At 27.7% G+C, this 11,773-nt stretch overlaps 2 protein-coding genes across 2 annotated transcripts in view; both read right to left on the bottom strand.

The window, feature by feature from the left end:
* The window catches only part of LOC144850910 (ran-binding protein 9-like), a 113,247-nt gene that overhangs the window by 55,594 nt on the left and 45,880 nt on the right, over positions 1–11,773 (bottom strand). The gene's annotated exons all lie outside the window — the stretch shown is intronic.
* The window catches only part of LOC144850925 (mitochondrial calcium uniporter regulator 1-like), a 35,825-nt gene that overhangs the window by 1,562 nt on the left and 22,490 nt on the right, over positions 1–11,773 (bottom strand). The gene's annotated exons all lie outside the window — the stretch shown is intronic.

The raw sequence follows: 11,773 nt of genomic DNA, 5'->3' as shown, positions 1-11,773 counted from the left end.
GTTATTATGCAATATTATTGCTATATATGTGCATATATTGCGTTATAAGCATCTTATAGACGTATAGTAACCATTTATGTAAAAAAATAAAAAGGTCGAAATATGGCCATTTTTTAAAAAAATCCCTGTACTATTGTAAGGGATTTTTTCGAAAAATGGTCAAAATACGCACTTTTTAAAATACTGTTATTATGCAACATTATTGCTATATATGTGCATATATTGCGTTGTAAGCATCTTATAGACGTATAGTAACCATTTATGTCAAAAAATAAAAAGGTCGAAATATGGCCATTTTTTGAAAAAATTCCTGTACTATAGTAAGGTATTTTTTCGAAAAATGGCCAAAATACGCACTTTTTAAAATACTGTCATGCAATATTATTGCTATATATGTGCATATATTGCGTTATAAGCATCTTATAGACGTATAGTAACCATTTATGTCAAAAAATAAAAAGGTCGAAATATGGCCATTTTTTGAAAAAAATCCCTGTACTATAGTAAGGGATTTTTTCGAAAAATGGCCAAAATACGCACTTTTTAAAATACTGTTATTATGCAACATTATTGCTATATATGTGCATATATTGCGTTATAAGCATCTTATAGACTTATAGTAACCATTTTTGTCAAAAAATAAAAAGGTCGAAATATGGCTATTTTTTTAAAAAATCCCTGTACTATAGTAAGGGATTTTTTTCGAAAAATAGCCAAAATACGCACTTTTAAAAATACTGTTATTATGCAACATTATTGCTATATATGTGCATATATTGCGTTGTAAGCATCTTATAGACGTATAGTAACCATTTATGTCAAAAAATAAAAAGGTCGAAATATGGCCATTTTTTGAAAAAATTCCTGTACTATAGTAAGGTATTTTTTCGAAAAATGGCCAAAATACGCACTTTTTAAAATACTGTCATTATGCAATATTATTGCTATATATGTGCATATATTGCGTTATAAGCATCTTATAGACGTATAGTAACCATTTATGTCAAAAAATAAAAAGGTCGAAATATGGCCATTTTTTGAAAAAATCCCAGTACTATAGTAAGGGATTTTTTCGAAAAATGGCCAAAATACGCACTTTTTAAAATACTGTTATTATGCAACATTATTGCTATATATGTGCATATATTGCGTTATAAGCATCTTATAGACTTATAGTAACCATTTTTGTCAAAAAATAAAAAGGTCGAAATATGGCTATTTTTTAAAAAAATCCCTGTACTATAGTAAGGGATTTTTTTCGAAAAATAGCCAAATTACGCACTTTTTAAAATACTGTTATTATGCAACGTTATTGATATATATGTGCATATATTGCGTTGTAAGCATCTTATAGACGTATAGTAACGATTTATGTCAAAAAATAAAAAGGTCGAAATATGGCAATTTTTTGAAAAAATCCCTGTAGGCCTACTATAGTAAGGGATTTTTTCGAAAAATGGCCAAAATATGCACTTTTAAAATACTGTTATTATGCAATAATATTGCTATATATGTGCATATACTGCGTTATAAGCATGTTATAGACGTATAGTAACCATTTATGTCAAAAAATAAAAAGGTCGAAATTTGGCAATTTTTTGAAAAAATCCCTGTACTATAGTAAGGGATTTTTTTCGAAAAATGGCCAAAATACGCACATTTTTAAATACTGTTATTATGCAATAATATTGCTATATATGTGCATATATTGCGTTATAAGCATCTTATAGACGTGTAGTAACCATTTATGTCAAAAAATAAAAAGGTCGAAATATGGCAATTTTTTGAAAAAATCCCTGTACTATTAGTAAGGGATTTTTTCGAAAAATGGCCAAAATACGCACTTTTTAAAATACTGTTATTATGCAACATTATTGCTATATATGTGCATATATTGCGTTATAAGCATCTTATAGACGTGTAGTAACCATTTATGTCAAAAAATAAAAAGGTCGAAATATGGCCATTTTTTGAAAAAATCCCTGTACTATTAGTAAGGGATTTTTTCAAAAAATGGCCAAAATAGGCACTTTTTAAAATACTGTTATTATGCAACATTATTGCTATATATGTGCATATATTGCGTTGTAAGCATCTTATAGACGTATAGTAACCATTTATGTCAAAAAATAAAAAGGTCGAAATATGGCCATTTTTTGAAAAAATTCCTGTACTATAGTAAGGGATTTTTTCGAAAAATGGCCAAAATACGCACTTTTTAAAATACTGTTATTATGCAACATTATTGCTATATATGTGCATATATTGCGTTATAAGCATCTTATAGACTTATAGTAACCATTTTTGTCAAAAAATAAAAAGGTCGAAATATGGCCATTTTTTGAAAAAATCCCTGTTAGTAAGGGATTTTTTCGAAAAATGGCCAAAATACGCACTTTTTAAAATACTGTCATTATGCAATATTATTGCTATATATGTGCATATATTGCGTTATAAGCATCTTATAGACGTATAGTAACCATTTATGTCAAAAAATAAAAAGGTCGAAATATGGCCATTTTTTGAAAAAATCCCTGTACTATACTAAGGGATTTTTTCGAAAAATGGCCAAAATACGCACTTTTTAAAATACTGTTATTATGCAACATTATTGCTATATATGTGCATATATTGCGTTATAAGCATCTTATAGACTTATAGTAACCATTTTTGTCAAAAAATAAAAAGGTCGAAATATGGCCATTTTTTGAAAAAATCCCTGTACTATACTAAGGGATTTTTTCGAAAAATGGCCAAAATACGCACTTTTTAAAATACTGTTATTATGCAACATTATTGCTATATATGTGCATATATTGCGTTATAAGCATCTTATAGACGTTTAGTAACGATTTATGTCAAAAAATAAAAAGGTCGAAATATGGCCATTTTTTTAAAAAATCCCTGTACTATAGTAAGGGATTTTTTCGAAAAATGGCCAAAATACGCACTTTTTAAAATACTGTCATTATGCAATATTATTGCTATATATGTGCATATATTGCGTTATAAGCATCTTATAGACGTATAGTAACCATTTATGTCAAAAAATAAAAAGGTCGAAATATGGCCATTTTTTGAAAAAATCCCTGTACTATAGTAAGAGATTTTTTCGAAAAATGGCCAAAATACGCACTTTTTAAAATACTGTTATTATGCAACATTATTGCTATATATGTGTATATATTGCGTTATAAGCATCTTATAGACTTATAGTAACCCTTTTTGTCAAAAAATAAAAAGGTCGAAATATGGCCATTTTTTGAAAAAATCCCTGTACTATAGTAAGGGATTTTTTCGAAAAATGACCAAAATACGCACTTTTTAAAATACTGTCATTATGCAATATTATTGCTATATATGTGCATATATTGCGTTATAAGCATCTTATAGACGTATAGTAACCATTTATGTCAAAAAATAAAAAGGTCGAAATATGGCCATTTTTTGAAAAAATCCCTGTACTATAGTAAGGGATTTTTTCGAAAAATGGCCAAAATACGCACTTTTTAAAATACTGTTATTATGCAACATTATTGCTATATATGTGCATATATTGCGTTATAAGCATCTTATAGACTTATAGTAACCATTTTTGTCAAAAAATAAAAAGGTCGAAATATGGCCATTTTTTGAAAAAAATCCCTGTACTATAATAAGGGATTTTTTCGAAAAATGGCCAAAATACGCACTTTTTAAAATATTGTCATTATGCAATATTATTGCCATATATGTGCATATATTGCGTTATAAGCATCTTATAGACGTATAGTAACGATTTATGTCAAAAAATAAAAAGGTCGAAATATGGCCATTTTTTGAAAAAATCCCTGTACTATAGTAAGGGATTTTTTCGAAAAATGGCCAAAATACGCACTTTTTAAAATACTGTCATTATGCAATATAATTGCCATATATGTGCATATATTGCGTTATAAGCATCTTATAGACGTATAGTAACGATTTATGTCAAAAAATAAAAAGGTCGAAATATGGTCATTTTTTGAAAAAATCCCTGTACTATTTAGTAAGGGATTTTTTCGAAAAATGGCCAAAATACGCACTTTTTAAAATACTGTCATTATGCAATATTATTGCTATATATGTGCATATATTGCGTTATAAGCATCTTATAGACGTATAGTAACCATTTATGTCAAAAAATAAAAAGGTCGAAATATGGCCATTTTTTGAAAAAATCCCTGTACTATACTAAGGGATTTTTTCGAAAAATGGCCAAAATACGCACTTTTTAAAATACTGTTATTATGCAACATTATTGCTATATATGTGCATATATTGCGTTATAAGCATCTTATAGACTTATAGTAACCATTTTTGTCAAAAAATAAAAAGGTCGAAATATGGCCATTTTTTGAAAAAATCCCTGTACTATAGTAAGGGATTTTTTCGAAAAATGGCCAAAATACGCACTTTTTAAAATACTGTCATTATGCAATATTATTGCCATATATGTGCATATATTGCGTTATAAGCATCTTATAGACATATAGTAACGATTTATGTCAAAAAATAAAAAGGTCGAAATATGGCCATTTTTAAAAAAAATCCCTGTACTATAGTAAGGGATTTTTTCGAAAAATGGCCAAAATACGCACTTTTTAAAATACTGTCATTATGCAATATTATTGCCATATATGTGCATATATTGCGTTATAAGCATCTTATAGACATATAGTAACGATTTATGTCAAAAAATAAAAAGGTCGAAATATGGCCATTTTTAAAAAAAATCCCTGTACTATAGTAAGGGATTTTTTCGAAAAATGGCCAAAATACGCACTTTTTAAAATACTGTCATTATGCAATATTATTGCTATATATGTGCATATATTGCGTTATAAGCATCTTATAGACGTATAGTAACCATTTATGTCAAAAAATAAAAAGGTCGAAATATGGCCATTTTTTGAAAAAATCCCTGTACTATAGTAAGGGATTTTTTCGAAAAATGGCCAAAATACGCACTTTTTAAAATACTGTTATTATGCAACATTATTGCTATATATGTGCATATATTGCGTTATAAGCATCTTATAGACTTATAGTAACCCTTTTTGTCAAAAAATAAAAAGGTCGAAATATGGCCATTTTTTGAAAAAATCGCTGTACTATAGTAAGAGATTTTTTCGAAAAATGGCCAAAATACGCACTTTTTAAAATACTGTTATTATGCAACATTATTGCTATATATGTGCATATATTGCGTTATAAGCATCTTATAGACTTATAGTAACCATTTTTGTCAAAAAATAAAAAGGTCGAAATATGGCCATTTTTTGAAAAAATCCCTGTACTATAGCAAGGGATTTTTTCGAAAAATGGCCAAAATACGCACTTTTTAAAATACTGTTATTATGCAACATTATTGCTATATATGTGCATATATTGCGTTATAAGCATCTTATAGACTTATAGTAACCATTTTTGTCAAAAAATAAAAAGGTTGAAATATGGCCATTTTTTGAAAAAATCCCTGTAATATAGCAAGGGATTTTTTCGAAAAATGGCCAAAATACGCACTTTTTAAAATACTGTTATTATGCAACATTATTGCTATATATGTGCATATATTGCGTTATAAGCATCTTATAGACTTATAGTAACCATTTTTGTCAAAAAATAAAAAGGTCGAAATATGACCATTTTTTGAAAAAATCCCTGTACTATAGTAAGGGATTTTTTCGAAAAATGGCCAAAATACGCACTTTTTAAAATACTGTCATTATGCAATATTATTGCCATATATGTGCATATATTGCGTTATAAGCATCTTATAGACGTATAGTAACGATTTATGTCAAAAAATAAAAAGGTCGAAATATGGCCATTTTTAAAAAAAATCCCTGTACTATAGTAAGGGATTTTTTCGAAAAATGGCCAAAATACGCACTTTTTAAAATACTGTCATTATGCAATATTATTGCTATATATGTGCATATATTGCGTTATAAGCATCTTATAGACGTATAGTAACCATTTATGTCAAAAAATAAAAAGGTCGAAATATGGCTATTTTTTGAAAAAATCCCTGTACTATAGTAAGGGATTTTTTCGAAAAATGGCCAAAATACGCACTTTTTAAAATACTGTTATTATGCAACATTATTGCTATATATGTGCATATATTGCGTTATAAGCATCTTATAGACTTATAGTAACCCTTTTTGTCAAAAAATAAAAAGGTCGAAATATGGCCATTTTTTGAAAAAATCCCTGTACTATAGTAAGGGATTTTTTCGAAAAATGGCCAAAATACGCACTTTTTAAAATACTGTTATTATGCAACATTATTGCTATATATGTGCATATATTGCGTTATAAGCATCTTATAGACTTATAGTAACCATTTTTGTCAAAAAATAAAAAGGTCGAAATATGGCCATTTTTTGAAAAAATCCCTGTACTATAGCAAGGGATTTTTTCGAAAAATGGCCAAAATACGCACTTTTTAAAATACTGTTATTATGCAACATTATTGCTATATATGTGCATATATTGCGTTGTAAGCATCTTATAGACGTATAGTAACCATTTATGTCAAAAAATAAAAAGGTCGAAATATGGCCATTTTTTGAAAAAATCCCTGTACTATAGTACAGGGATTTTTTCAAAAAATAGCCAAAAAAGGCACTTTTTAAAATACTGTTATTATGCAATATTATTGCTATAAATGTGCATATATTGCATTATAATCATCTTTTTCGAAAAAATCCCTGTACTATAGTACAGGGATTTTTTCAAAAAATGGCCAAAAAAGGCACTTTTTAAAATACTGTCATTATGCAATATTATTGCTATATATGTGCATATATTGCGTTATAAGCATCTTATAGACGTATAGTAACCATTTATGTCAAAAAATAAAAAGGTCGAAATATGGCCATTTTTTGAAAAAATCCCTGTACTATAGTAAGGGATTTTTTCGAAAAATGGCCAAAATACGCACTTTTTAAAATACTGTTATTATGCAACATTATTGCTATATATGTGCATATATTGCGTTATAAGCATCTTATAAACTTATAGTAACCATTTTTGTCAAAAAATAAAAAGGTCGAAATATGGCCATTTTTTGAAAAAATCCCTGTACTATAATAGTAAGGGATTTTTTCGAAAAATGGCCAAAATACGCACTTTTTAAAATACTGTCATTATGCAATATTATTGCCATATATGTGCATATATTGCGTTATAAGCATCTTATAGACGTATAGTAACGATTTATGTCAAAAAATAAAAAGGTCGAAATATGGCCATTTTTTGAAAAAATCCCTGTACTATACTAAGGGATTTTTTCGAAAAATGGCCAAAATACGCACTTTTTTAAATACTGTTATTATGCAATAATATTGCTATATATGTGCATATATTGCGTTATAAGCATCTTATAGACGTGTAGTAACCATTTATGTCAAAAAATAAAAAGGTCGAAATATGGCAATTTTTTGAAAAAATCCCTGTACTATTAGTAAGGGATTTTTTCGAAAAATGGCCAAAATACGCACTTTTTAAAATACTGTTATTATGCAACATTATTGCTATATATGTGCATATATTGCGTTATAAGCATCTTATAGACGTGTAGTAACCATTTATGTCAAAAAATAAAAAGGTCGAAATATGGCCATTTTTTGAAAAAATCCCTGTACTATTAGTAAGGGATTTTTTCAAAAAATGGCCAAAATAGGCACTTTTTAAAATACTGTTATTATGCAACATTATTGCTATATATGTGCATATATTGCGTTGTAAGCATCTTATAGACGTATAGTAACCATTTATGTCAAAAAATAAAAAGGTCGAAATATGGCCATTTTTTGAAAAAATTCCTGTACTATAGTAAGGTATTTTTTCGAAAAATGGCCAAAATACGCACTTTTTAAAATACTGTCATTATGCAATATTATTGCTATATATGTGCATATATTGCGTTATAAGCATCTTATAGACGTATAGTAACGATTTATGTCAAAAAATAAAAAGGTCGAAATATGGCCATTTTTTGAAAAAATCTCTGTACTATAGTAAGGGATTTTTTCGAAAAATGGCCAAAATACGCACTTTTTAAAATACTGTTATTATGCAACATTATTGCTATATATGTGCATATATTGCGTTATAAGCATCTTATAGACTTATAGTAACCATTTTTGTCAAAAAATAAAAAGGTCGAAATATGGCCATTTTTTGAAAAAATCCCTGTACTATAGTAAGGGATTTTTTCGAAAAATGGCCAAAATACGCACTTTTTAAAATACTGTCATTATGCAATATTATTGCTATATATGTGCATATATTGCGTTATAAGCATCTTATAGACGTATAGTAACCATTTATGTCAAAAAATAAAAAGGTCGAAATATGGCCATTTTTTGAAAAAATCCCTGTACTATACTAAGGGATTTTTTCGAAAAATGGCCAAAATACGCACTTTTTAAAATACTGTTATTATGCAACATTATTGCTATATATGTGCATATATTGCGTTATAAGCATCTTATAGACTTATAGTAACCATTTTTGTCAAAAAATAAAAAGGTCGAAATATGGCCATTTTTTGAAAAAATCCCTGAACTATAGTAAGGGATTTTTTCGAAAAATGGCCAAATACGCACTTTTTAAAATACTGTCATTATGCAATATTATTGCCATATATGTGCATATATTGCGTTATAAGCATCTTATAGACGTATAGTAACGATTTATGTCAAAAAATAAAAAGGTCGAAATATGGCCATTTTTTTAAAAAATCCCTGTACTATAGTAAGGGATTTTTTCGAAAAATGGCCAAAATACGCACTTTTTAAAATACTGTCATTATGCAATATTATTGCTATATATGTGCATATATTGCGTTATAAGCATCTTATAGACGTATAGTAACCATTTATGTCAAAAAATAAAAAGGTCGAAATATGGCCATTTTTTGAAAAAATCCCTGTACTATAGTAAGAGATTTTTTCGAAAAATGGCCAAAATACGCACTTTTTAAAATACTGTTATTATGCAACATTATTGCTATATATGTGCATATATTGCGTTATAAGCATCTTATAGACTTATAGTAACCCTTTTTGTCAAAAAATAAAAAGGTCGAAATATGGCAATTTTTTGAAAAAATCCCTGTACTATAGTAAGGGATTTTTTCGAAAAATGACCAAAATACGCACTTTTTAAAATACTGTCATTATGCAATATTATTGCTATATATGTGCATATATTGCGTTATAAGCATCTTATAGACGTATAGTAACCATTTATGTCAAAAAATAAAAAGGTCGAAATATGGCCATTTTTTGAAAAAATCCCTGTACTATAGTAAGGGATTTTTTCGAAAAATGGCCAAAATACGCACTTTTTAAAATACTGTTATTATGCAACATTATTGCTATATATGTGCATATATTGCGTTATAAGCATCTTATAGACTTATAGTAACCATTTTTGTCAAAAAATAAAAAGGTCGAAATATGGCCATTTTTTGAAAAAAATCCCTGTACTATAATAAGGGATTTTTTCGAAAAATGGCCAAAATACGCACTTTTTAAAATATTGTCATTATGCAATATTATTGCCATATATGTGCATATATTGCGTTATAAGCATCTTATAGACGTATAGTAACGATTTATGTCAAAAAATAAAAAGGTCGAAATATGGCCATTTTTTGAAAAAATCCCTGTACTATAGTAAGGGATTTTTTCGAAAAATGGCCAAAATACGCACTTTTTAAAATACTGTCATTATGCAATATAATTGCCATATATGTGCATATATTGCGTTATAAGCATCTTATAGACGTATAGTAACGATTTATGTCAAAAAATAAAAAGGTCGAAATATGGCCATTTTTTGAAAAAATCCCTGTACTATAGTAAGGGATTTTTTCGAAAAATGGCCAAAATACGCACTTTTTAAAATACTGTCATTATGCAATATTATTGCTATATATGTGCATATATTGCGTTATAAGCATCTTATAGACGTATAGTAACCATTTATGTCAAAAAATAAAAAGGTCGAAATATGGCCATTTTTTGAAAAAATCCCTGTACTATACTAAGGGATTTTTTCGAAAAATGGCCAAAATACGCACTTTTTAAAATACTGTTATTATGCAACATTATTGCTATATATGTGCATATATTGCGTTATAAGCATCTTATAGACTTATAGTAACCATTTTTGTCAAAAAATAAAAAGGTCGAAATATGGCCATTTTTTGAAAAAATCCCTGTACTATAGTAAGGGATTTTTTCGAAAAATGGCCAAAATACGCACTTTTTAAAATACTGTCATTATGCAATATTATTGCCATATATGTGCATATATTGCGTTATAAGCATCTTATAGACATATAGTAACGATTTATGTCAAAAAATAAAAAGGTCGAAATATGGCCATTTTAAAAAAAAATCCCTGTACTATAGTAAGGGATTTTTTCGAAAAATGGCCAAAATACGCACTTTTTAAAATACTGTCATTATGCAATATTATTGCTATATATGTGCATATATTGCGTTATAAGCATCTTATAGACGTATAGTAACCATTTATGTCAAAAAATAAAAAGGTCGAAATATGGCCATTTTTTGAAAAAATCCCTGTACTATAGTAAGGGATTTTTTCGAAAAATGGCCAAAATACGCACTTTTTAAAATACTGTTATTATGCAACATTATTGCTATATATGTGCATATATTGCGTTATAAGCATCTTATAGACTTATAGTAACCCTTTTTGTCAAAAAATAAAAAGGTCGAAATATGGCCATTTTTTGAAAAAATCCCTGTACTATAGTAAGAGATTTTTTCGAAAAATGGCCAAAATACGCACTTTTTAAAATACTGTTATTATGCAACATTATTGCTATATATGTGCATATATTGCGTTATAAGCATCTTATAGACTTATAGTAACCATTTTTGTCAAAAAATAAAAAGGTCGAAATATGGCCATTTTTTGAAAAAATCCCTGTACTATAGCAAGGGATTTTTTCGAAAAATGGCCAAAATACGCACTTTTTAAAATACTGTTATTATGCAACATTATTGCTATATATGTGCATATATTGCGTTATAAGCATCTTATAGACTTATAGTAACCATTTTTGTCAAAAAATAAAAAGGTCGAAATATGGCCATTTTTTGAAAAAATCCCTGTACTATAGTAAGGGATTTTTTCGAAAAATGGCCAAAATACGCACTTTTTAAAATACTGTCATTATGCAATATTATTGCCATATATGTGCATATATTGCGTTATAAGCATCTTATAGACATATAGTAACGATTTATGTCAAAAAATAAAAAGGTCGAAATATGGCCATTTTAAAAAAAAATCCCTGTACTATAGTAAGGGATTTTTTCGAAAAATGGCCAAAATACGCACTTTTTAAAATACTGTCATTATGCAATATTATTGCCATATATGTGCATATATTGCGTTATAAGCATCTTATAGACGTATAGTAACGATTTATGTCAAAAAATAAAAAGGTCGAAATATGGCCATTTTTAAAAAAAATCCCTGTACTATAGTAAGGGATTTTTTCGAAAAATGGCCAAAATACGCACTTTTTAAAATACTGTCATTATGCAATATTATTGCTATATATGTGCATATATTGCGTTATAAGCATCTTATAGACGTATAGTAACCATTTATGTCAAAAAATAAAAAGGTCGAAATATGGCTATTTTTTGAAAAAATCCCTGTACTATAGTAAGGGATTTTTTCGAAAAATGGC

This window comes from Antedon bifida, chromosome 8 (genome assembly GCF_963402885.1).
Source record: "Antedon bifida chromosome 8, ecAntBifi1.1, whole genome shotgun sequence".
Lineage (NCBI taxonomy): Eukaryota > Metazoa > Echinodermata > Crinoidea > Comatulida > Antedonidae > Antedon > Antedon bifida.
Note: the sequence above shows the minus strand (reverse complement) of the source record. Positions and strands in the feature narration are given on the sequence as shown.